The sequence below is a fragment of the Triturus cristatus genome, chromosome 5_2 (assembly GCF_964204655.1).
Source record: "Triturus cristatus chromosome 5_2, aTriCri1.1, whole genome shotgun sequence".
In the NCBI taxonomy this organism is placed as follows: Eukaryota; Metazoa; Chordata; class Amphibia; order Caudata; family Salamandridae; genus Triturus; species Triturus cristatus.
In genome coordinates, this window is record NC_140588.1 from 568,231,488 (window position 1) to 568,257,434 (window position 25,947).

The following is a 25,947-nucleotide window of genomic DNA, read 5'->3' on the forward strand; positions in this document are numbered from 1 at the left end:
TATGTAAATCAGTCTTGAACCTGTGCCTCATGGGAACAGTCCAGCCCAAACTGCCAGGCCAGGTCCTCCCTGAACTGGAAACAAGCATCCTAGGACTGGTTTCGGGCTTTCAGCCCTCATTAGCCAGGATAGCTTGACTACAGTGGCATGGAGAGCACGGGAATCGCGTCTGAGCATACCCGTCCCACTCGGGGTGACAAATGCAAAAAGAACAATTGATGGACAGAATGCAGAATAATGTCATACATTCACCCCAGTACAGAGATCTGGGCCTAAATCCATCGGTTTTCCAGCTCTGGCAGCAGTATCTTCACCCACAACCTGCCCCCAAAGGAACTAGCAGACAGGAAAGCTGAAAGTGAGTTTAGGCTGCAGATGGTCAAACTGAAAACGAAGGAGGCAGTTGCTCAAGAGGGCCTTGGAGAAGAAAAGAATAGCTTATGAAATGAGCCTTAAAGAGCTGGACCTTCCGGTCAACCAAACAGCTGAGTTCAGCAACAATGGTGGCAGCAATTCAGTGTCTCATGAACAGATGAGGGCCGTGTACCACAATACTTGCTGCCCAGCTATATGGTGAGAGATGATATAGACACATGGTTTTCTGCCAATAAGGCAGTCCTGTGGATGCACAAGGTCGCAGCGCAGGATTGGGGGGCAAGCCTGTGGAAACACATGCCCATGATGGGGGAAGGACAGCCTTTTCGCACTGTAGGTGGGGGATCAAATGAGGTATGCTCCTATGAAAACCATCTTTTTTCATAACATTTATTTTTCCAATTAAGTTTGACAATCAGCCGAATACAGAGAAGGTAAACACATTTAGCAAACAACACATTGGCAATATACTTATACTCTATATCCAGCAGAAAACCGATAGACGTATAGTACAGGGGATCAGCAAATATAAAAAGCTTGTTTCTGGTGCAGGGAGGACCTGGCTTGGCAATTTGGGTTGGATCGTTCCCATGAGGAACAGGGTCAAGACTGATTTGCATATGGCTGGGTCTAAACTGAGGTGGCATGGTGAGAAAAAGAACAATGGATTTAACCCAGATCTGTTGACTGGAGGGGAATGTTTGATTTTCTCTGAATTCCATCCATCATTTGTGTGTCTGTTGCTTTGAGGCCTCGTAGGAAGGCCTTCTTACTGAGGTCCAATGAATGGTGAGGTGTCTATTCCACAGCACCAGGCCCAATGCAGTGACCCTGTATGGCATTTTGAACTTATTGGGCTTTGGGAGGTGCCACTGTATTCACCATTTTACATCAAGAGCAAGGGTCTTACGGGTCACTCTGCACAACACCTTTACTACCGTCCCCCAATAGACCTTCACTGGCCTACTCTCCCAAAACATATGTATATGGGTAGTGTTGTCTGCATTGTATTTAGGGCAGGCCAGGGAGCATTAAGGGAAAATCCTATGTAGACTCATCGGCATCGGATAAGTCTTGTGCAGTACGTTGAAGTGAATTAGCTTGAACCGGAACCGCGGGGGTGAGGGCGGGGGGGGGTGGGGGAAGGATGTGTTCTAGCTATCATGTATATATTGTCCTCCCAATTTAGATGGACCGCCTTTGGAGGCTTCACTCTGTTCTTCAACGCTTTGTAGAATCTAGAAATTAGTTGGGGGGTTTCGCCACCTTCTAGTATAGTCTCTAGTGTGATTGACACCGGAGGTGCATCCGAAAACCCTGGCCAAATTCCTCGGGCTGTGTTACTTAGTTTAATGAATTGCAAGAATTAGCCTACACTAAAGGTCTCGAATGTTATAAATGTGTGGAATGGAAAAAGGTCACCCATTGTGATGCATCCTCCATCTCTCCCTCCACATCTACAGGGCATGGCTCGATCTATGTCCTGAAAGAGTTTAAACCAGTCCAGCCGAAGTGTGCTTAAAATAGCAGTCTGCAAAGTACTCTGGTGACTGCCATGGCTCAGGCTGCTGTAACTCTCATGACCAGTGTGGGAAGTTTAGTGCCCTGGTGGGTCCCCTGCATTAGGTACTTCAGCAACATGCCAATTTCTACCGTGACCACCAGCAGTATCTTCTCCCAGTTTTCTCCCTCGCCACAGCACTTCGCTGTGTATTGAAGCTGTGACACTAGCTAATATAGCTCCAAATCTGGTAGCCACATTCCACCCTCCACTTTGTTTCATTTTATGTGTTCCAATTGTACACTATTCATTCTATTGGCACACACTAGGGTGATCAGCATTGTGTCAAACACTCTATATGTGGGATGCAGTGTATCGTGTTCTGTAAGGTGTATAGTCAGAGTGGGAGGACACCATGTTTGCCAGCGTCACGGGGCCCATCACAGAGACAGATAATGCCTCCAACCCTTCTGACACTCTGCCCTTGTTATAGGGGTATCTTTGTGCAGTTGTGTACGCTATCTGGATACCCCGTTAACTGAATTTATCGGTTTCCCACTCAGTCCAACTCTCTCAATCTTTCATGGGACACTGTGGCATATGCTGCCCATGAGAACAGAGCCGTTTGGGGTCGGTAACATTAAGGCCAGATAGACCCCTAAAGTGGTGTAGTTCCTGAAGGGGGACAAGTAATGTCTTTGCAGGTCGGGACAAGTGCAAAGGAATATCATCAACATACATAAATGCTACATGTGTAGTATTCTCCACTGAGAGCCCCCTTTGCCCCATGCAATCACGGAGTCTGCAAACAAGTGGTTCCATTGCTAGGGCAAATAATAATGGCGAAAGGGGGAACCCCTGTCTTGTGCCTCTCTCTACAATCCATTGCACTGAGGAACAGCAACCTGCACGTACTCTAGCTACTGGATCAGTACTGGCCATGTGGCTCAACACAGCATGCACAGAATCGCAATCTAATGTATCAAAAGCCTTCTCAATATCTAACGCTACCAAAGCTGCCTCTAAATCCGAGTCTGCCACCATGCCCATGACGTGGTGCAGTCTGCAGAGGTTCATTTGTGTGTTTAATCCAAGGATATAACCACACTGATCAGGGTGAACCAGAGAAGCCACAACTCGGTTCAGTCTGTTAGCCAGTGCCTTGGCCAACAATGTAACATCAGTGTTTATCATAGAAAGAGGTCTATAAGAACCCATATTGTCCGGATCTCAGTCCAGCTTCAACATCATCAGCACTGGAACCTCTTGCACTGAGTACGGGAGACATTGTTTTACATATACATATATATATATATATACATACACACACCAAACACTGAGAAATACAACAATAAGTCTTCTTGTTCCGTTTCTTTTGTAGTTTTTTATATTTCTTATGTAGTCAGATAAAACGAAGCCAACACGTGTTTCACGCTCCACTGCGCTTCTTCAGGGCTGTTTGCAAACACAAAATAATACAATTAGGATGTAAAATAAGGTTTCACATGCAAAATTATTTTACAACAAAAAAAACCTATTTAACAACACAGGTGTGGATTAGAGCCACATGTTGGAGCATATACAAAGCTCCCTTACTTCCTCTTATGTAAATTATTCCCTGAGGGCTACAAAAAGCACATGCTGTTCATATTCCCACTTTACTATTCTTTTGCTCTATTTCATAGATTCCTGCATCTATAAACAAGCCATCTAGTTTTTTTTTTTTTTTTTTTTTTTGAAACCGTTTATTACAAAATTAAAAAAATATACAGAGATGGGCCTACAACCTTCAGGCCGGCCGCTAGCAAGCAAGAGGAGCATTGGATACAAACAATAGCGCCCATGCCGCGGCGAAGGGAAATGCACAGGAGTTAGAAGCGGTGGTAGCCACACCATCCGAGCACACATAACGGTTTCATTTTAATATAAATAACAACACAAGAACAAATCCACAAGGCAACCCACAATCGGAAACAGCAGCATGTGCTCCCCTAGCGGGGGGGACCCTACCAATCCATAGGAGTAGCAAGGGGGGGAAAAAGGGCAAGACTGGGATTAGGTGGACTCAGTGCCCGGGACCGGGGAGATAGACTGGCTAAGGGGATGGGGCCGGTGACGGATCGGGCAATAACGGCGGGGTACAGATTCCCCCGCGGTAGGCGTTCCAGGGGCCCCATACGTTCACCCATGTCCCAGGCTTACCTCTCGCAACATACACCACTTTTTCCCGAAACATGCACCAATCCATGTTATCCTTCCATGCCGAGACAGTCGGGGACCTCTGGGAACCCCACAGTTGAGCTATGTCGCGTTTGGCCACCATATATCCCAGAGTCACCCACCGCGTCTGTGGTACCGAGTAGTCGGTTGGCTCCCACACATTCAACAGGCATCTCCTCGCTTCGGGCAGCAGCGACACACGCGTAACCACCCGCAGGACCTCATGCACACCACGCCAGAATCGCTCCACCTCCGGGCATTCCCACAAAATATGGAAAAAGGTCCCCAAAGAACCACACCCACGCTTACACAGCCCGTCTACAGCATATCCCATACGCAGTAGCCTTGGCCCCGTGACATAGACCCTATGGAGTACCTTGAGCTGGACGAAGCGAAGGCGGGCCGGTATGGCCACCTCTTTCGGGGAGGCCACCGCCGATACCCAGTCCTCGAAGCTGTAGAATGGAGACTTCTTAACACATCATTGACCAAAGAAAAAAGCATCTTTCTCTTGGAATTACTACATTTCGCATTGTACCATAGTTATTACTCATGGAAGGACAAATACTATCTTCAGATCACAGGCACATCCATGGGCTTTCCAGGAGCCCCAGCGTACGCAAATACTTTTATGGCCTACTTTGAGCATTAAGGAAAGGGGGTGGCCTAGTATAAAATTTACCAGGACTGCAATATGCACAGCTATAAAATTGTTTCAACATTTAATTCATTTCACTTCAAAATAAACAATGATCATATGCAATTTTATCATGTGAGCTTCCACGATATACAAGATCATTCAATGTGTATACATTTATACAGTAATAAACACAAGTTACTAATGAAATAATTTTTCAAACACCCAATGCATTTCGGGACATTTGTAGTCCCTTCTTCAGGGGTAAGCTGTTGGAGAAGAAAGGAGAGTGTATGTCAGAATCTGCACGGTGCGTGAACAGAATGTCGTGTTTTTTAATTTAATAATGAGGTATACGATACCTTTCAGTAGTTCACATGAGTTACATGTTTGTATTCTGTGGAGAGAGTTCAAGACAATGAAAGTATAAGAACAACTAATCTCTCTGTGAATTAATAATGATAAATAATGCAAGGAGCCCCGATTTCGTACCTGGACAGTTATGTCATTTTACACGATTCTCATGTTGCTAACGAGGAAGAATCTGCAGAAATAAAAACTCTATATTAACTACGTTGTGTGAAGTTCGTCAGGTGCAACACCTAGCACTTTAGGTTCTTCATCTTCTTTTTTGGACTCCAGCAGAGAGCAAGGGAGACCCCCAGACAAGAGTCAAACCAAAACAATCAGCGGTACCGAAAAACAAGGAGAGGAAAAGGACAAAGACAAAAGCAAAAAGGGCCTGAGGAGCCAAACAAAAGCCTCATCATAAATATCTCTTCTCTAAAACTAACATCGTTCGAGGAAAAAGTACTGAACAAAGGCATGTCCTTTGTGAGCACCTATAACAGCACAGAATTGGAGACAGAAGTAGCTCTATATAAATTCATGAGAATCTTGAGACTTCGTAACTTTTTCACCAACATTTGCCCCCAAGACACATCGGATAACTCTACTACAGATGTATCACTCCCAATTTTCAAACCAAAGAGCACTTTTGTTGCTCCAGTGTCCCACAAAACTCTGGACACATTTGAATTATTGGTACAACAAGACCTAAAAAAGATAAAATATTCTAGTAAAACAAACAATCTGAGTAGAGCGGAAAAAAGTGTTTTAATCAGACTCGCCAGAAACCCAACAATTACAATATCAAAAGCAGATAAAGGGGGAGGATTAGTAATCATGAACTCCGAACATTACCAAAGGAAAGTTCTCGAACACATCACAAACGAAGACACTTATGGAAGACTTGATAAAGACCCTACAAAGGAAATTTCCAACAATCTCAATCTCATGTTGGATAAAGCGGAAGAACTCAATTGGATTGACCTACCAACCAAAAAATACCTTTGGACTGACTTCCCAAGGAGACCCAAAATTTACCTACTACCAAAGATCCACAAAAATTTGATGGATCCTCCATTTAGACCTATCGTCTCCGGATGCGACTCAATATTTGAAAAACCAGGCAGGTTTATCGATACATTCTTACAGTCATTTGTTCAAAATTGGGAGACTTACATTGAAGATACTACGGACTTCCTGAGAAACTTACAAATGTTTAATCACCTAAATACAGAAAATTGGATTTTATGCACTATTGATGTAGTAGCATTATACACTTCGATACCACATGCTAACGGAATTGAAGCAGTTGAATGGGCTTTATTGCAACAAGAAAATACACAAATACCTAAGCATTTCATTATACAACTACTGGAGTTTTGCTTACAAAACAGCTACTTTTGTTGGGAAGAAAAGTTCTACATACAACTAAATGGAACATCTATGGGATTTCCAGGAGCACCAGCATACGCTAATACGTATATGGCAAAATTCGAACATGACTATATCCTCCGGGACCCCACATGGAAAGAAGGTCTTATATTCTTCAAACGCTTCATAGACGACATCTTCCTCATTTGGAATCAGTCAGAACCAGAACTTATCAATAACATACGTACACTAAACCTGATCGATCCTCGAATTCAATTCACTCATACAATAAGCCGCAAATCTATTGCTTTTTTAGACGTATGGATTGACATTGGACAAGGCGAAATACAAACGAGTGTGTACAAAAAACCAACAGACAGAAATAATGCTCTGCTTTTCAGCAGTTTCCATCCTCCTTCGTTGATCCGGAATCTACCAGTGTCCCAATTTTTGCGAACGAGAAGAATTTCTTCTACAGATATGGCATGTGAATCCACATGGCATCAACAAATAACGAACTATACAGACAGAGGATATCCTGAGAAACTTGTTTTAGAACAACTAAACAAAGTCAAGACCCGACCACGTGAAGAGTTGCTGAAGAAAGTTCCAAAAGACACGAGCACACGTACAGTTTTTGTCTCTAAATACTCCACAGCATCCAGGAAGATTAAACAAACTATCAACAAGCACTGGAACTTACTCCAATTGGAAACGGACTTCAAAGATCTCTTCAAAGAGAAACCACTATTCGCCTTCACAAGAGCCCAAAACTTGAAAGAATTATTATCCAAAAAACAAAAACCAATAAGGTCTCTTGAACCAAGTAAAGGCACACAGAAATGCTGGAACTGCACACATTGCAACAATGTAATAACAGGTGATACTTTATTGCATCCATCCACGGGTCAAAAAATTAAAATTCACAGCAACACAACATGTAACTCAGAAAATGTTATTTACACAATAAAATGCCCTTGTGGGCTACTATACGTCGGTAAAACAGAGAGGAAAATGAAAATCAGATTGACGGAACATAAAAGCAAAATACGCACCAAAAGCACGACGTCTAGCTTAGCGACACACTGGGAGGAATCACGGCACCAAATTGCCCAACTGAAATTTCAGATCATCGAAGAAGTACCAAAACACACAGATCGCGACAATTCAAAGTATCTTTTACAAAGAGAGGCATTCTGGATTAAGAAGCTTAAAACTCTTACTCCGCACGGACTCAACGACAAATTTGAGATGGCTTGCTTTCTTTAAAAGAATATTCATATCTGATACTTGTACTCCACCCTGGGACCCCGACTCAATATGAAAGCACTTTAACCTATAATGCATTCAACCCACGTTTATTTCCTACCTGACATTACACGCACATATATTTCCCCACACACTGGTTCTTTTTTTCTGAACTCCCTTAGACATAGACCATAAAACGTAATATTTGATTATGATCATGTTTTATATTTGTTGACGTTATGTTTGACCATATGATTCATATGTATTATTTGATTATGTTTAAATTGATATACTGTTGCTGACATTCAGCGCATAAACTACGCTCACTCACACTATTTTATGAAGCCAGGTACACTCTGGCGGTCACATAATTTATATACATCCATCAACAACATTCGTTCAGGTTTCATTTTTTTCAGAACTTTATTGACATACGACCCGGGCACACTAAGCATGCTTCATCGCGTCTTCATTCTACTCTGAAAATTATTCGAACCATTTTCGATGGTTCTAATAACATTCTATTTTTCAACCAGATGATCTATACACTGCACTTAAGGTGAATAGATTTCGTAGATTTGTATTGAGCGCAGAGGTAACGCTCGAATCTTTCTTCGCGATCATGGTGCTTCGTAGTCTTTTTTTAGTTTCTATGTCCACGCTTTACAGCGCGACTATTTACTCACCTGATACTGATGAACCACCAACTTCGACCGAGACATACTTCATCACGAACGTTTCTTCGAATCGGTAAGGACGTTACACTTTACGACCCCATTTCTATGGGTTTGCACTTAAAAATTTGACTGGAATGTAAGGTTTGTCCTTTATTTTCAGATCAGTAACATACTGCTCCAGTAACGGTTTTCACCGCCACCTGAACTGTTGTTATTAAGGTGAGCTTGGCTTTAAGCATTGAGTGTATCCAGACATAATGCTTCACACAACGTAGTTAATATAGAGTTTTTATTTCTGCAGATTCTTCCTCGTTAGCAACATGAGAATCGTGTAAAATGACATAACTGTCCAGGTACGAAATCGGGGCTCCTTGCATTATTTATCATTATTAATTCACAGAGAGATTAGTTGTTCTTATACTTTCATTGTCTTGAACTCTCTCCACAGAATACAAACATGTAACTCATGTGAACTACTGAAAGGTATCGTATACCTCATTATTAAATTAAAAAACACGACATTCTGTTCACGCACCGTGCAGATTCTGACATACACTCTCCTTTCTTCTCCAACAGCTTACCCCTGAAGAAGGGACTACAAATGTCCCGAAATGCATTGGGTGTTTGAAAAATTATTTCATTAGTAACTTGTGTTTATTACTGTATAAATGTATACACATTGAATGATCTTGTATATCGTGGAAGCTCACATGATAAAATTGCATATGATCATTGTTTATTTTGAAGTGAAATGAATTAAATGTTGAAACAATTTTATAGCTGTGCATATTGCAGTCCTGGTAAATTTTATACTAGGCCACCCCCTTTCCTTCATACTACGTGCCACGCAAGCATAAGGCAATATTGCACGCCTACCGTCATAATCTCAGTTTATCTCCTAAAAAACGAGTGCGCCCACCACCCATTCTCTACTTTGAGCATTTACACATCTTACATAATCCAGTCTGGCGAGCCAATACAACTCTTTTCTTGAGATATATCGACGACATCTTAGTCATATGGAAGGGTTCCAGAACTCTTTTGGAGCAGAGTATCGCCGAGTTGAATCAGTGCAACCCAAGAATACAATTCACCCATGATATTCAACAGGACAAGATTAATTTTCTGGACATTGAAATTCACAAATCTACCCATGGCTTAATCACCAAGATATACAGGAAACCCACAGATGTCAACAACGCACTGCATTTCAGCAGCGCCCACCCATACTCTTTGAAGAAACATTTACCGGTGTCTCAACTTCCGAGAATCAAAAGGATTACTTCAGACAACCACCAATGTGAGATGGACATTAAACAACAATTGGTTAAATACAAAAACAGGGGTTATCCTGATAATATTCTTTTAGAGGCAGAACAAAAAGTGGCACAAAAAAGACGAGAAGATCTACTTCTTACTATCTCTAAGGCCTCTCCTAAACGGGAAGTTTTTGTATTAAAACACTCTGTTCAATCCAAAAACATCAAATCGATCATTTACAAACGATGGGATATCATTGCACAGGAGGCTGATTTTCACGAGTTGTTTAAGGATCCCCCTATGTTTGCACACACTAGACCGAAGAATTTGAGGGATCTTCTTAAAAACAAAGTTAAACCTCAAACATCGAACAATGTAGGGATGAAAAAATGCTACAACTGTGGGCAATGTGGCAATGTCATTGTAGGCAAAGTTTTCACACATCCGCACACAGGAAAAACAATCACATTACAACATACATCAGACTGCAATACTGAGTGGGTCATTTATGCTATTAAATGCCCTTGCGGCTTGGTATATGTTGGGAGAACGAGCCGTAAGATTAAGACCAGAATTATCGAACACAAGAGCAGAATTCGTAATAGGAACATGACCTCCTCTTTGGTTACACATTGGATTAACACACCTCATACTATCCCCCAACTACGATTCACCATTTTGGAACGTCTTCTCATACAGTCAGACAGAGATATGAACACAGTTCTTTCATGTAGAGAGACATATTGGATAAAATTCCTGGGAACGGTGATCCCGGGTGGTCTGAATGATCATTAAGAAATGTTATGCTTCATTTGAAAGTTTCTTTACATCATGTATTCCATTTCTTTGTAAAGGATTTGCACTCGGAATCTAGTTCATTCAGTATTTCATTTTTCAATGATTTCCCAACCTTTACCCATTTTTCATAACCACTTAAATGTCACTTTTGTTCTTACACAATCTCTTTTTTACTTTTTCTTTCTTTCACATATGCCTCAGATCAGTTTCTACACGTAGTATTTTTGAGCACAAACACTGTCAAGAAATTGGCAGACAATGAAGAGTCACCGTTTTTTACTCTTTCTATTTCCGTCACATTAACATTGCGCTAGTCCTTCGTTTGTGTCACTTGTGCACCACTTCGCTCAATAAAACCGACATAATCGCCATTTACACGCATGCGCTTGAAGATAGCTTGCGATTCCCGGAAGTTAAGCTGAGAAGCACTAACTCTTCACTAGAAAGGTGAGACGCGGCAGCGTTCATTGTACATTAAGCCTATATATCTCGCTACAACCACTCGGTTGTGATATTTGATAAGCTGACCCGTGGTTTCGTTCTTCACAGACATAATCGTCTTATCGACCGGCAGACATTTAAATACTTTCACGACTTCAAGCGGCACAGCAGGGTGAGTCAGCGCGTAGTTTATGTTTCTTTAGTGTTTGTTCATTGGTTTTAAGTTGAGGCACGCTTTTTACTAAGAGCTCATCAATTACGCTCTCTTACAGATATTTTGGGTTATGCACGACTAACTAACATTGCGGTAAGCATACATCTTCTGACTTTGAGCACTACGCTCTCTCTCTTTAAATAGCTTCTTTGACATACACACTTTGGCGAGATTTCACTTTCTTTACACGCTAACCACTTGATGAGGGTTCTTTTTCTACGATTTTCTCTCGAGTGCAAATCCTATAAACTCAACAAGTATGTCATTACACTAATTGTATTTATGTGGCTTTTGTTGTAGCTCCGGTTGGAGGCTGAAAGAATTTAAAAGAGGGCAACGTCATTCATTATTCATTGTTGTTTATGAACGTATATATCCCCTGACGAAGGGTTAGAAATCAACCCGAAATGCATTGGGACCTGTTATGTTACAATGGATGAACAATTTAATTTGATTTGGATTGTAATATACATATACTATTATTGATGTATTGTGATGCTAACAGTACAAACTGAACCAGCCAAAATATAAAAACAAACAGTGGCAAAACCTGTTATTTGTTTAATGATTTTACACAATTTGAATCTTGTCTCACTGAATAATTGTTGCACATTTTGAATATTTTCGGTTTACTTTTATTGAGACCTTAGGGTCCTAGCTGTGATTCACGCAGGCTCTGGTCCTTCCAGAACCTCTTTCAACTCTTGTCACAAATAGGGACGTAGACTCACATCCCTCAGCGTGAAAGCACGCTTAAAATAATTAAAAAATTTTTTTTTTAGATCTTTCATTATATACACCAGTACAAAGAATAGGTGTGCAGGCCCACTCAACCACATATTTTGATACCCAGTCCTCGTCATCCAGCTCCAATCCATCGGCCACCCATGCCTCACGAAGGTTAGTCAGCAGTCCCGAGCGGTCATTGATAAGTTTTTTATAGATCAATGAAATCGTGCTGTCCGGTACATGTCCATCTAGCACTCTATCCTCCAGAGGGGAATACTCCGGGATGGAGGCAACGTCCGGGAATACGGAGCATAGCGCACGATGGATCTGCATATACCGAAAGTACTCCCTGTCCTGCAACTGGAATTCTGTCCGTAGCATCTCGAACGTTTTGAATCCCCCCCTCGTCCAGAGATCACCCACCCTGCTGATGCCTATCATGTCCCACTTTTCAAAGCCCTTCGAGGTCCACAGGGAGCCCAACTGCTCAGATGCGTATAGTGGCGACGCCCGGGTCAAACGACCTTTCCACCCCATCGCCACATTAGCCGCGTGCCACACTCGTACCATGACACGAGTGGGGCCCGTCAGACGTGCGTCAAGCGAGCCGGAGTACAGCGCTCGGTTATAATCACCACCCGGCAGTAAAATCTTATCCATTTCAAAAGCCGGGTTTAGAGCGGGCCCGTACAGGCCGTGATTAATCGCAGCTAGCTGGGAGGCCCAATAATACCGTTTGATATCCGGGAGGGCAATCCCCCCGTCATACCACGGGAGCGTCAGCTTCGCCAAGGCGATACGCGGTCTACCCTCCCAGAGCAGTCGGCGCTGCAAACTCTCCACCTCGCGAAAGTAGCGCGCCGGGACGACGTCCATTGTGTTCTGCAGAGCGTACAGGAAACGCGGCAGCGACATCATCTTGAACAATGCCGCCCGGCCGAGCGGCGAGAGCGGCAAGCGCCTCTAACGCGCAACATCCTCCTTCAGGCGCTGGAGGGGGAGAAGCAAGTTCTGACTATATCGGGCCTCCGCGTCCAGGGTAATGAAGACACCCAGGTACCGAAATCCCTGCGGGGCGATCTGGATAGGACAGCCCCGCGGAAGGATAGGGTCCTCCCCAGAGAGAACATAGACGCACGATTTAGCCCAGTTGATGATAAGGCCGGAGTTAAGACCAAATGAATGCAATACATCAACCAGCACTATCAGTGATTTACGTGGGGAAGCCAGGTACAGAAGGATATCGTCAGCATATAGAGATACGCGGTCCTCATACTCGGGGGTCCAGCGGAGACCACGAATAGAAGGTTCCCACCGCAGCCACTCCGCCAGGGGCTCCAAAGCGAGCGCGAAAAGGAGCGGCGATAACGGGCAGCCCTGCCGCGTGCCCCTGCCCAGCTCGAACGAGGCCGACACTCTACCGTTGACCACGACCTGCGCCAGCGGGCCAGAGTACAACAATTTTACCCAACTGATGAATCCTGGGCCAAACCCAAACTTCGCGAGCGTCGCCCAAATATAGGGCCATTCAAGCGTGTCAAACGCCATAGTGGCGTCCAAGGACGCCAAAATGGCCGGCTCTCGTATGAACGGGACACGTGCGAGCACCCCATGCAAACGCCGCAGGTTAAGCGCTGTATTGCGATGAGGGATGAAGCCGGACTGATCCTGGTGAATCAAGTCACACACTACGCCGACCAGCCGATTGGCCAACACCTTGGCGAGGATTTTGGGCTCTGCATTCAATAACGAAATAGGCCGATAGGATGTGACCCGGTCCCGTGGCCTCCCCTCCTTATGGATAACCACGATAGTAGCTAGACGCTGGTCTAGCGGGAGGGAACCCGCCGAGTGGGCCGCGAGGAACATAGCACGGAGATGTGGCGCCAGCGCATCCGGTCGCAACTTATACAACTCGATGGGAAGACCATTAGGGCCCATGGCCTTGCCGGAAGCGACCGATCGTATGGCGAGGGCAATTTCTTCGGAGGTTGGAGCAGCGTCCAACGACACTCTGTCCTCCTCCGAAAGGGAAGGCAGCGCGATATCCCTGAGCAGGGCGTGGGAATCCTCTTCAGAGCGGGAGGACACCGGGGAATACACCCCACGGAAATAGTCTGCAAAGCAGGCGACAATTTCTTCTGGTTCAGTGACACACACACCATTCTGTTTCTCAATCAACGGGACAACTCGACTCGCTCTCTCCTTTTTGTCCAACCATGCAATCAATTTACCAGCCTTGTCACCCACATCATACAATCTCCCCTGTTGCTCTCTACTGAGGCCCCTGGCCGCCTCCGTGACGAGGGCCTTATAAGCCGATTGCTTGAGGCGAAGAACATGCAATTTGTCATCCGTCACCCCGTATTCTAGATCACCCTCCAACTCGGTTATCTCCGCTTCAATACGAGTCACCTCCTCCCGCTCGCGCCTCCGGGAATGGGAAATAAGGGACAAGGCCTCTCCCCTGAGTACCGTCTTGAACGCCTCCCACAATGAGATCGCTGATGACACAGACCCCACATTCTCGTCAAAGTAGCGCTTAAGGGATTTAAAGCCATCTAGTTTTTAACCTTGTTTAACACCTTTCCGCACCGTTAACATAATGCATCATCTAATCACATTGCCATTTGTATCTAAAGATACGTATCTAATTCTCAGTAACCATATTATCCAATAGTTCATACTCTCATTCTTTCTCTGTCTCCCCTATAGGGCAAGAAGTACACATTTCAATTACCTTATATTATTCTTTAAGACGCGTTATATTATGTCTGTTTTTCCAACACTTTGTACACCATCTTGATTATTCAGTCTCCTAAAAAAATATATTTCTACATTCCTTATTTGTCTAAAAGGTCCAAAGAACTTTAGTCAAAATTATTGGTGAGAAAAAGGTTTCTTTTTAAAAAGTAGCTATCCTCTCACCTTTGGAAATAATTATCACCATCATGCAGTGTTGAAGGTTTCCAATTTATAGGTATTTTCCTGCGTGATGATTTATTGCCACTTCCGGGATTCTAGACGGAACCAGTGTCTTTCGGGCTCTATCAGACGGATATCGGCATGGCGCACCCGCCACATCACTCCTACAACCAGGACTGACAAACCTATGTTATATACTCAGGCTTCCGATTACTCTGTCACCACACGGCGCACTCGCCTTCATACGCTCTCTCACAAGACACTGGATTGTCCCAGTCACCGTTACTCAGGCCCTCGTCATTCTCCCATGGTCTGGCGCACCCGCCCCTGCTCCTCTACACCAGTGACTTGACACTTTGGTCACATCTCTACCGAGGGTCAGAACTGTCCTCGTGGAACCCCTGGCCGGGTTGGAATTATCACCGGCCTTGTGCCCTGAAGAGTCAGGGGACTATTCCCGTTGTGACGAAACACGTGTCGGCTGGTTGCTTTCTTTTGTTGTTGCTTCATTAAATAACCTTGAACAATACACTGGTGTCGACCACAGCAAATTGATCTTATACGAGACTTTTATACCATTATCATATCCCCATTATGTGTGCCTGGGACAGTGTTCTCATTTCTAGTGTGGGTTCTCTAACTCACTCACCAACGGGGGTTATAGGGTTATTGCCCCGACCTGGCAGCACCGTGTATATTTTTGAGCTTAGTTAACACCACGTGTACTAGTCTGAGCGCCAATCTTCCTGTTTTACTAAAAACCCTGCGTCTAGACATAACTAAAAATACTGGTGGGGACCAGTATCTGAGATACTTGGCACCGGGCAAGATAACTGTAACCCATACTGTTGAGTGCATATAAACATATATATATATCCTACTGGCGATCGCTGTTATAGTTAGGATCTTGTTTCTATCCAAAACGCGTTTTTTCTTCTGCCAATATCTTTGGTGTGTTTGACAAACATTTGCAAAATTTTCAAAACTAATTGCCCACTCCCTTTAGTTGCTGTGTTGATAATTTCGGGGTGATTCGTCAAGTGGGGGCTGAGAAAAAGGGGGGCGGTCCCAAAATGCATTTTCTCCATGTTAATTTCCATAGAAAACTTTAGACACTGCTACAGCCCGAACTGATGAACGGAATTACAGCAAATTTGGCAAAAAGGTAGCTCTTGGTTTATAAAGCACTCTTTCTTAAATGGTGTAAATCCCTTTCATAGTTCCTGAAAACTGTAAACATTTCTCAGATATACAACTGGGGATGTGGAGGATCCGCCAACCCTCCCAGTCTCATGCCTGCAATCTTATTGGCTGCCAACACTTGAAACCAGGCAGTGTTGGCAGCCATCTTGTGGCTCGGTTGAATAGAGTCATAAGGAAAAAGGTGAAAAAACGATGAAAAACAAGAGGAGGTCAGGGTAGAAATACCCTGACCCCCTGGGCCTGCTCAGGGGGTCTCACAGGTACCCCCAGGGCTCAAAAAAGCATTTTTGTAAACAACAAATGTTTATTCATTTTGAAAGGTACAAAATGGGCAGAGCCCTGCAGACACAGTACATATATTGTAAATGGCATGCAGTACTTAGTTATATTACACAAAAACCACATGACCTGCGGAACGGCAGACCAAAAGTATAACAAACTACACCAAACACACCCGGAGAGTCTTAATTGTGCACTATTAACAAATACCTGACTGTAAAGACTCGATGTCATCGGATTATACAGGTGAGGTTCTGACCATCAATTGTTCAATAGAATGAGGCAATGGAGGCAAATCAATACCTCTGTATGCTGCTCAGCGGGCACACATTTTCCTGTGCTTCTGTGGGCACCCTCTTGCCTGAAAAACTACAATTTCTGCTGTCATACACCAGTCCATTGCCATTGCCTACTTCCATCCCACCACACTGGGTGGGGAAGTAGCTTTCCAATTCTGTGCAATATCTCTCTTGGCAAGGGTGAGGCCCAGGAACAGAAGGTGCTGCTTGTAGCGATTCCCTCCAATGTCATCCGTGCTTTGTATGGGCAACAATCTGGGGTCGAGCGGGATGGTCCATGCCAAAACCTGACCTAGGCAAGACGTCACCCGAGAATGGTTGAATCCCTGTACAGCTCCACACAGTATAGAGGAAGGTGCCCTCATTGTCACCACTACGGAGACATAAAGGAGACTGAATAACACCCATTTTTCACAGCCGACAACGGGTGTAATAGAACCGGTGGAGTTACTTAAACTGAATGAGGCGGAAGCGTGAAGACACCGCAGCATACCGAGGACTAGCCAGGGCTTCTGACCAATCATCGTCTGTCAAGGCCGGCAGATCGCCCTCCCATGCCGCTCTGGTTTTATGGATGGTGGTGTGAGTGCGAGTATTAAGCGTCTGATAGATTTGTTTAATTTTGTGAGCCCCCAATGTCCCCATCAGCAAGCGGCCCTCTAATGGGTGGAATTCTGGCAGAGCCTCTAAATGACGAATAAGGGGGTCTAAGGCATGCCGTAATTGTAACAATGAAACTGAGATTTATGTAGGATATAGTCGGTTTGTAACCGTTGAAAGGACTTAAGTGTAGTGCCTTGCATAACATCCCCAAGCGAAGAGATTCCAATAAAGTCCCATTTACGGAATCCTAACAGAGCGGAAACGGGCCTTAGATATATGCCCTGCCAGAGGGGGTGGAACCTGTCAATGTTACCCACCAACCCAAGGATTTGACTGTGCGTCTCCAGATTTGTATAACTGTCTTGCAAGCTGGAGGTAGTGTTTCAAGGGACGTGTAGCTGTGCAGGAGATGTAGCAAGGGGGTGCAAGCCATGGCCATCTGTTCAACTGCGTATGCCGGATCTGACCGAGACCCGTACCACCATTTATTAATCACCAAAAGGTGAGAGGCGGAGTAATATGCGTGAACGTCAGCTGCTGCAATACCGCCGCAGTATGTAGATTGTGCGCATGTATGGAGTGCAACAGGGATCGCTCCCCCCTGCCATAAGAATCGATTCAGGATTGCGTTAAGTTGTGTAAACCATGAAGGTGGAAAGTTATATGCAAAATTCTGGTCTATATAGCAGACACGGTAAGGATACCATCTTAAAGATAGCGGATCGTCCATATTACGATAAGGGCAGCTGGGACCACACAGTCATCTCATTGCGGGCAGCAGGCATTAGTGGGGCAATATTGTGCGCCCATGAGATCGTAGGGTACAGCGATATAAAGACCCCCAAGTATTTAAAGCCTTCTGTAGCGATTGATAGTTGTGAAGCCCAAACCTAGCGCCTCGGATTCCCGCAAATAGGAAAAACTGTGGATTTGGATGAGTTGGTGCTCAGCCCAGTGGTTTCTCCGAAGTATCTGAAGAACACAAGGCCCCGAGAACCATGGGTCTGTCATAATGAAGAGAACATTATCGGCCTAAAGCGCGATTCTGTCTGTATATTCCTGCATCCAATCAAACTCCCGGATCAGCGGGTCCTGATGCACCCACACCGCCAGGGGCTCTATGGCTAGGGCAAACCGAAGTGGGGACAAGGCGCAGCCCTGTCTTGTGCCTCGGCGAATGGGAAAGGGGGCCGACCGATATCCTGCCACACGGACAGATGCGGAGAGATCAGTATATAACAGCTGGATATATGCAAGGAACCAAGGTTCAAGGTTTATGGCATGAAGGAGTTTGAAAAGGTAAGTCCAGCTCAAGGAGTCGAATGCCTTATCTATGTCGGCCAGCAGAACTGCCGCTGCACGACAAGTATGTGGGACCCTGCAATGGCGTTGTGGACTCGCCTAATATTATGTCTGGTGGAGTGCTGTGGCATGAAGCCAGACTGATCGGGGTGAATGAGTTCTTGGATGCACGAACAAAGGCGGTCCTCTAGGACCTTCCCCAGGAGCCTAGGCTCAAAATTGAGCAACGAGATGGGACAATATGAAGCCGGGTCTTCAGGGGGTCGGCCAGGCTTCAGAAACACCACAATCTCGGCATGGTGCCAGTCTGTGTGTAGGATACGCTGCTCTAGGGCCTCATGCGGAGCCTTGAGCAAATGTGGGCCCAAGGTCGTCATTTGCAGTCACATGAAATCACTCGGAAAGCCATTCAGACCCGGGGCTTTGCCAGGGTGAATGCTAGATAGCACAGCCCTTAGTTCGTCCATAGTAATGGGGCCATCCAGAGAGTCTCTTACTTGATCGGAGAGCTTACGGGGAGGAATATCTGAGAGGAATTAATCTATAAGGGCCTTCGATATGAGGTCCCGCTGTTGATAAAGTGCGGTATAAAAGGATGCAAATGCCTAGACCATCGTCTCCGGGGAAGTGAACAGCGTACCATCCAAGTCCCATAGAAGAGGTACCTGAACAGGAGCTGTCTTGGCCTGACATAGCTGATGAAGCATTTTGCTGGACTTATCGCCCCATTGGTAGATCCTGTGCTGTGCTGCCAGCCACGCTTCTTTGGCCTCATCAGTAAGGAGCTAATGGATTTGTTGCTGGGTAAGAAGGAGGTTAGGCCAAGAACTTGGGTCTGAACCTTATAATACTTGTGCCTTTAACTGGCTTTGACGATCTTCCAGTTCAAGTAACTGAGTCAGGCGTTTGCGTTTCTTGCCGGTGCGGAAACTTATATCTACTACCCTGATCGGTAACTTGAGGGCCTCCAACAGAATTATGCGCAATTGAGATGAACCTAGATTGAACTGAATTTATTCTGCGATGGATTGCCGCAGAGCCTCCTGATATTGGAAGTCCCGAAGGAGTCAGGGGTACATACGCCACCTGCATGGGGCTCGCTGAACTTTCAGGTGTAGCTTAATCTGAACAGGTGAGTGGTCTGAGAGACCCCAGGATACAATGGATGTGTATGAAACTGTGGGGGAGAAATATGTGGTCCAGCCGCAATAGCATGGTATGTACGGCCGATGTATATGAAAACCCAGGAGGCAAAGGGTGAAAGGCCCGCCAGGTGTCCGACTACCCCAATGTATGGGCCAGGATGTTCAGTTTGGATGTGGAAGGGGGGGTTGTCAGGTCTCACTGCATGCCAACTTTCTTGGGATGTCATAATGTCATTCCAGTCACCGCCTAGGATCGTCAAACCGTTGGGAAGGTCACCCCAAAGCTGTGAAATTAAACTACAAATGTTTGTCCCAAGGGAGGTGGGGCATATATGCTCCCAATGGTTTGTGTTCTCCTGCGACTGTGCCGGAAACCACTGTGAACCGCCCACCAGGATCTAGCCAGTGTTTGGAAAATGAGGATCGGCACGCGGCGATGTATTAGAACCGCCTTGCCCGAGCGACTCGTGTTAACCCTGAATGATACACCGTGGCAAAACCAAACCTACTAAGGCATGGAGTTTTATTGCCTAAGAGGTGAGTCTCTTGCTGTCAAGTAACTAAGCACTCTTACCTTATGTGTGCGTAATTGGGGTTTCGCAGAGACGCAATGGACCAACTTCCCAGTTCCCTACATTATAACCAGTGATTTTTTGCCCACTTAAGTTACGTAATAGGAATCGGGGAGGAGGGCCGGATACTGGACGTTGGTGGGTGCTTGCAGTCGACCTGCGAGGCAACAAGACGAACGGCACTTCTATGTTTATCAATGGAACCTTTTTAGCGAACCTTTGACATAACACTCAAACGTAAATCTTTTAGTTTAAATTTCCTACCTGCGATTTGAAGCTCAAGTGACTAACGTCCCAATATGTCGTTAAGGGGTTGAAAATTGAATGCAGACCAGTTGAGGTGTGAGGATGTGATTTACTGCGGCATCACCCTTTGAAGAAGCAAAACATAATTCTTATTATAATGATCAAAATTAACATACACTAAAGTGACATTATTATTCTTTAGGTGTGCTGCTTACATTCCTCAATCTTGAACTGGAACTTTCTACTTCTAAAATATACATAAAGGAATACAAGAAAGGAAAAGAAACAAATCCGCAATTCCACAAAATCAGTTTTCTTTGTGCATAACAATAGTCTTCTGAATATCTAATAATGAATCTTCCCAAATGAAGACTGCGCAAAGTTCAAATAAAGTTTCCTTTCCCAAAAGTCCTTTTGTCGTGCTTTTCAAAAGTAAGAGGAGTCTTTTTCCACTCAAGAAACAAGTGTCCAAAAATTCTGTTGTATGTTGTTTAATAACACCTTTCTTGCGATGGGCGCCAAACAAACAAAAGTGGTACTTAACTTTCTTCTTCTTTGTGTCTTGTTACAGGTTTCAGTGCTGAGGACGTCCAGGAAACAGAAATCCAAAACCGGGACCTTCTACGATGGATTACAGGTAAGCTGTTCCTCAAGACGGAATATGGCGACCGCTAGACTTTTAGCGGCCGTAGGCGGAAGTCCGGAAGGCTGCGCATTCGTTGGAGAGCTGGCGTGCGAGTGAAACGACAGGAGACGGCAGGAGACGCGCTACGCATCAAGAACCCATTACGGAGAGACGGTGCATAGTGGACATAGCGGGAGTGTTGTTTGTTTAGCCCGCGGCGGAGAAAAGTAGGCACTTACTAGGGAATGCTTGCGGAGCTTGTTTGGGACCAGGGGAGACGCCGGGGAGCACAGCTGACACGCTGGGAGGAGGCAGCAGGGAGCCTCCGGCGGATCCAGTGGGCCGGCTTTGGGGATAGAGGCAGAGGCAGAACAAGTAGGGTTTCCCTGTTGCAGTTGGGAGCCGAGAGGAAAGGCTCGAGCAAAAAGTCGGCTGTACAGACGAGCGGCCGAGGAGAGAGGGGAGGAACCCCCCTGCTTATGGAGTGAGAGACCCCTAAGGAAGGTGAGGCACCCTCCAGGTATACGCTGAGGACCAGAAACATTTGTGGTAAGAGTTTTCTTTCTACTTTACCAGATACTTTGTCTGATTTACCACAAGGAGAAAAGACTGCTGTTAAAGTAGAAAGAGGGCGACAGGGGGGCTCCTCCCAAACAAAAGAGACCAGGGAGACCATTGGGAAATCCAGCGAGGGAAGGAATATAAGGAAACCCTCCCTTCTACCTGCAAGAGTGAAACTGACTCCTTCACTTAAATCTTTTTTTAGTGTTCTCCCCCATATGCAGAAGGATAAAACAGCGAACGCAAGTTCCTATCTCGAAGAGTGTCTACCTAAAGATACAAGGTCGGGCAAAGTTAATTCGCCAAAGATTAATGGTATGGAAACCACTGCAGGAAAAAGTCCTTCTAGTGTTTTAGGAATGGAGAATAGGGTCTCACAACAAGATTTAATAACAATTCCAACTAGTAATCAATACTCAGTTTTAACAGTAGTTGAAAAGTTGGAACTGCAATCAAAATTAGACATTCCCAACTCTGATACCAGCTAAGCAAATCCACCCGGAACCACCTGCAACACCCTGCAATCCAACCCCAAAAACATGCAGTACTCACGTTTAACATGGGCTCCTATGGCAGCTCTTCCATTCCTCGACTTTGCCAAAAAACACCCTTCCCATCGATCGATTCCTCCCAAACTTCCTGCACACCCATCAATTCCCCCTCCCTACCACTCACAGCAGCCCCGTTCCTGTCGATCCACTGGAACCCCCTAAAAACCACTTCTCCACCACCCTAACACCGCCCGTTGGATAACATTACCATCACTACAAACGCCTGCGCAAAATCCAGAATCAATCTCGGAAACAAATAGAGATATTCAAGATTGCGCAAACTCTCCAGAGGAAGAGTAGAGGAGGAGGCAGAGTCCTCACTGGCTAATATCCTACTGGAATTGAAGAAGGATATCAGAGCGTTTTGAAGTGTCAGAAGCTAATCAAACAAATATACAAGCATCCTGCTCATTATTGGCCCAGAAACTGGACGAGGTTACAACTCGTACAAAAAAATTAGAGGAAGAAGTTAGCGCCGTCAGACAAGATGTTGAGAAAAATATAACTGAGATCTCTAATCTGGGGAAACAAAACCAGATGTTAAGAGATGATATAGAGAGAATTGAGAATCATTCCCGAAGTAATAACATAAGATTTTTGAATATTCCTGAAAATGAAGAAGGCGCAGATACGAAGGCTTTTATTATTGGTCGGCTTCGGGAAACGATTCTGAAGGATAAGGCGGAGATTAATCTTGAGAGCGAAATACAGAGGGCGCATAGAGAGCCGTTTCGTCGTAACCCGCAGAAAACTAAACCCAGAAAGATTTTGGTAAATTTTCTCTCCTATAACATCAAGGAGGAGATACTAAATAGAGCTTTAAAAAATGGCCCATATCTGGTTAATGGTTTCTCTCTCCTGGTAAGGTCTGACGTATGTAGGGCTACAGAACAAAAACAGTGGGAGTTAGGTGGGAAGATCGAAGAACTTAGAAGGCTGGGAGCGAAATTCCAGTTAAAATTTCCAGCTATGCTCCGTATAATGTGGAACAATAAAATTTATAATTATCGCTCAGTGGAAGATGTTGATCTATTAATAAGCAGAATGTCCAATGACAATGTGTCTAAGTAAGAAATAGTGAGCTAGTGCACCAGCACTCTTCTTAAATGTATAAATAAGTGGTTTGATATTCCCTCCGGACTGTCCGTCAATAGGCATTGTTATGCCCAATAATGTAGGGAGGGTTCCTCGGGGGGGCACAGTAGTGGAGCAGGGGGGGGGGGGGTTGGGGAGCACGGGTGGGGAGCAAGGGGAAAAAAAGAAAAAAAAAGTTCTCAACACCATGTATGCAGGGTCATTTTGTTAGAACAAGGCTGAGATCGGAAAAAGAATCTATTAAGGAAAGATGAGTTCGATTAATGTTCCGAGTATTAAAATTCTTACTTGGAATGTGAATGGTATGAGATCCAAACCTAGACAGAGACGAATACTTGAGTATCTAAAGAATAGCCAGGCACAGGTAATGATGCTACAGGAGACGCATCTCTTGGCAAGTGAGAGTAAGGAATTGTTTGGAAAATATGGGTGGCTGCAAAATTTTGTCGTTTCAGATCAACCATTTTGTTGTAAGGGTGTGGCCATTTTGATTAAGAGCGGTTGTGGAATAAAAATACGAGAGTCAAATACAGATAGTTCAGGTAGGTGGGCCCTAGCCCAAGCTAGGTGGGCTGACATGGATTTTTTATGTATTGGCTATTACGGCCCTAATGAGAATAACTCTCAATATATTGTTGATTTAGAACTCAGGATGGCAGTAACCTCAGGTCCTGTAATCCTAGGTGGAGATTTTAATGTATTATTAGACCCAGTGTTAGATAGGTCTACAAAAAGAGAGAATATATCTGTTCCTAGAATGAGAAGTGCTCTGAAAAATATGATATCTGATTTTAATTTAGTAGATGTATGGAGGCATCTGAATGGTAAGAAAAGGGGTTATACATATCATAGTAAAAAATACCATCACTTTTCAAGACTTGATTATTTTCTAGTGGAAAGATCATTTTCAGCAAATATTAAAAAGATTGAGCATCTTCCCGTCCATATCTCAGACCACTCACCAGTAATGATAACTGTACAAGCCCAGAGTCCACAACCCCTCAGAAGATGGACTTTAAGGCGGGCATTACTATTAGAGGAGGGGTGGAGAAAGCCTTAAAAGGAAGCAGCGAGGGAATATTTTATTAACAACCAAGACACTGCTCCCTCGCATATTGTTTGGGATTCCTTTTAAGGCGTATATAAGAGGAATTCTAAAAAGCCTAAACATATCTGAAAATCGGAAAGCACGAATAGAATTAGAGAACAGCGAAAAGGAGATCGGGGTTTTAGAAGAGGCCTTACATTCTATGAGTTCAGAGGAAGAAAAAGCGAGGATAGAGGAAAGGCTGTATGAGGTTCGATCGGAATTCAAAATGAAAATAGATTAAAAGTATAAAGCTAGATGGCAAGCGGCAAATATAAAAGAGTTTGAATATGGGGAGAAAGCCGGAGCCTTACTTGCATGGAAAGCAAGAGTGGAAAGGTCTAGAAATGATATAAAGGAGTTAAAAAGTGAAACGGGAGAAAAGATGAATAACTGGGACTCTATGCAGGAGCATATAGTTACAGTGTTTTCACAGTTATATACGGAAAATATCGTTGCTAACCCTGTAAAATCTAGATGTTGGCTTAGTACACTCGATCTTCCGCTACTGAGTAAAGAAGGGAAAGACATGTTAGAAGCCCCAATTAAGAAAAAAGAGATAGAAGGTGCAATAAAAAAATCTAAGAAAGGGAAGGCAGCAGGATTAGTTGCTCTCCCGGCAGAAGTGTATAAAAATCTAATTGACGAAATATTACCTGTCTGGGAGAAGCTGTTTAATCAGATATATGGAGGGGAGGTTCAGGCTCCTGATTCATGGCATGAGGCTTCCGTGGTTTTAATTCTGAAACCTACTAAGGATTCTACAAAGGCAGAGTCTTATAGGCCAATCTCCCTGCTAAATGCTGACTATGAGATCTTGGTCATCATTTTGGCAGGGAGATTATCCAGAGTAATCCCCCAATTAATACATGAGGACCAGACGGGGTTTATCCCCGGAAGGCAAATGTGTGAGTTAACCCAACAACTAATAGCATGTATTGATATGGCGACGGAAAGATCTGTCCCCTTGGCGGTGGTTGAATTGCACGCCGCTAAGGCGTTTGATCGAGTCTGTTGGGAATATTTATGGGTAGTTCTAGAGCATTCAGGGATGGGACCTCACTTTATAGCTACACTAAAAACATTATATAACAACTCTACAGCTAGAATTCTTTTAAATGGAGCCCTTACTAAAAGTTTTGAAATTACTAGAAGGACAAGGCAGGGCTGCCCAATTTCCCCCCTGTTATTCGATTTATATATTGAGCCATTTGCCCAGGCACTTCGTCAAGATAGCCAGGTGAAGGCTTTCCGTGTAGGAAAGTTTGAGAAAAAAAATTATATGCGGATGATCTACTCTTATTCACATCAGATCCGGTTATAACGATTCCAAGAGTCGAACAATTGGCGGCTGAGTTTGGGGTCTTATCGGGTTACTTGGTACACAGAGATAAAACCGGGGTTATGTGTTGGAACACTCCTGATTGGAAAGGAAGCGTACAGACGGAAATCAGATACCTAGGAATTAATATCCTTAATGAAGTGCAGAATGTCCCACAAAATAATTTGGAAAGAATTATAAAGGAAATTGTAAAAATATTGGGAAGGTGGAAGAATCTGCCTTTGACGATATATGGGAGGGTTAATTTGATCAAAATGGTCATTCTCCCGAAACGTACATTTATTTTTAACTGT

The 25,947-nt window shown here is 44.3% G+C and overlaps 1 long non-coding RNA gene across 3 annotated transcripts in view; it reads right to left on the reverse strand.

Annotated features, from left to right (window-relative positions):
- Positions 1-757: 757 nt before the first annotated feature.
- The window catches only part of LOC146825649 (uncharacterized), a 208,450-nt gene continuing 183,260 nt past the window's right edge, over positions 758-25,947 (reverse strand). For 2 of the 3 annotated variants that reach the window (XR_014961895.1, XR_014961896.1), the window contains exons 4-5: positions 20,412-20,518; positions 2,873-3,331 (exon numbers count right to left, since the gene is read on the reverse strand). This is a non-coding gene — a long non-coding RNA (uncharacterized LOC146825649). Of the gene's footprint in view, positions 3,332-20,411; positions 20,519-25,947 lie in introns of all 3 variants that reach the window. The other variant, XR_014961897.1, reaches the window with a different exon arrangement.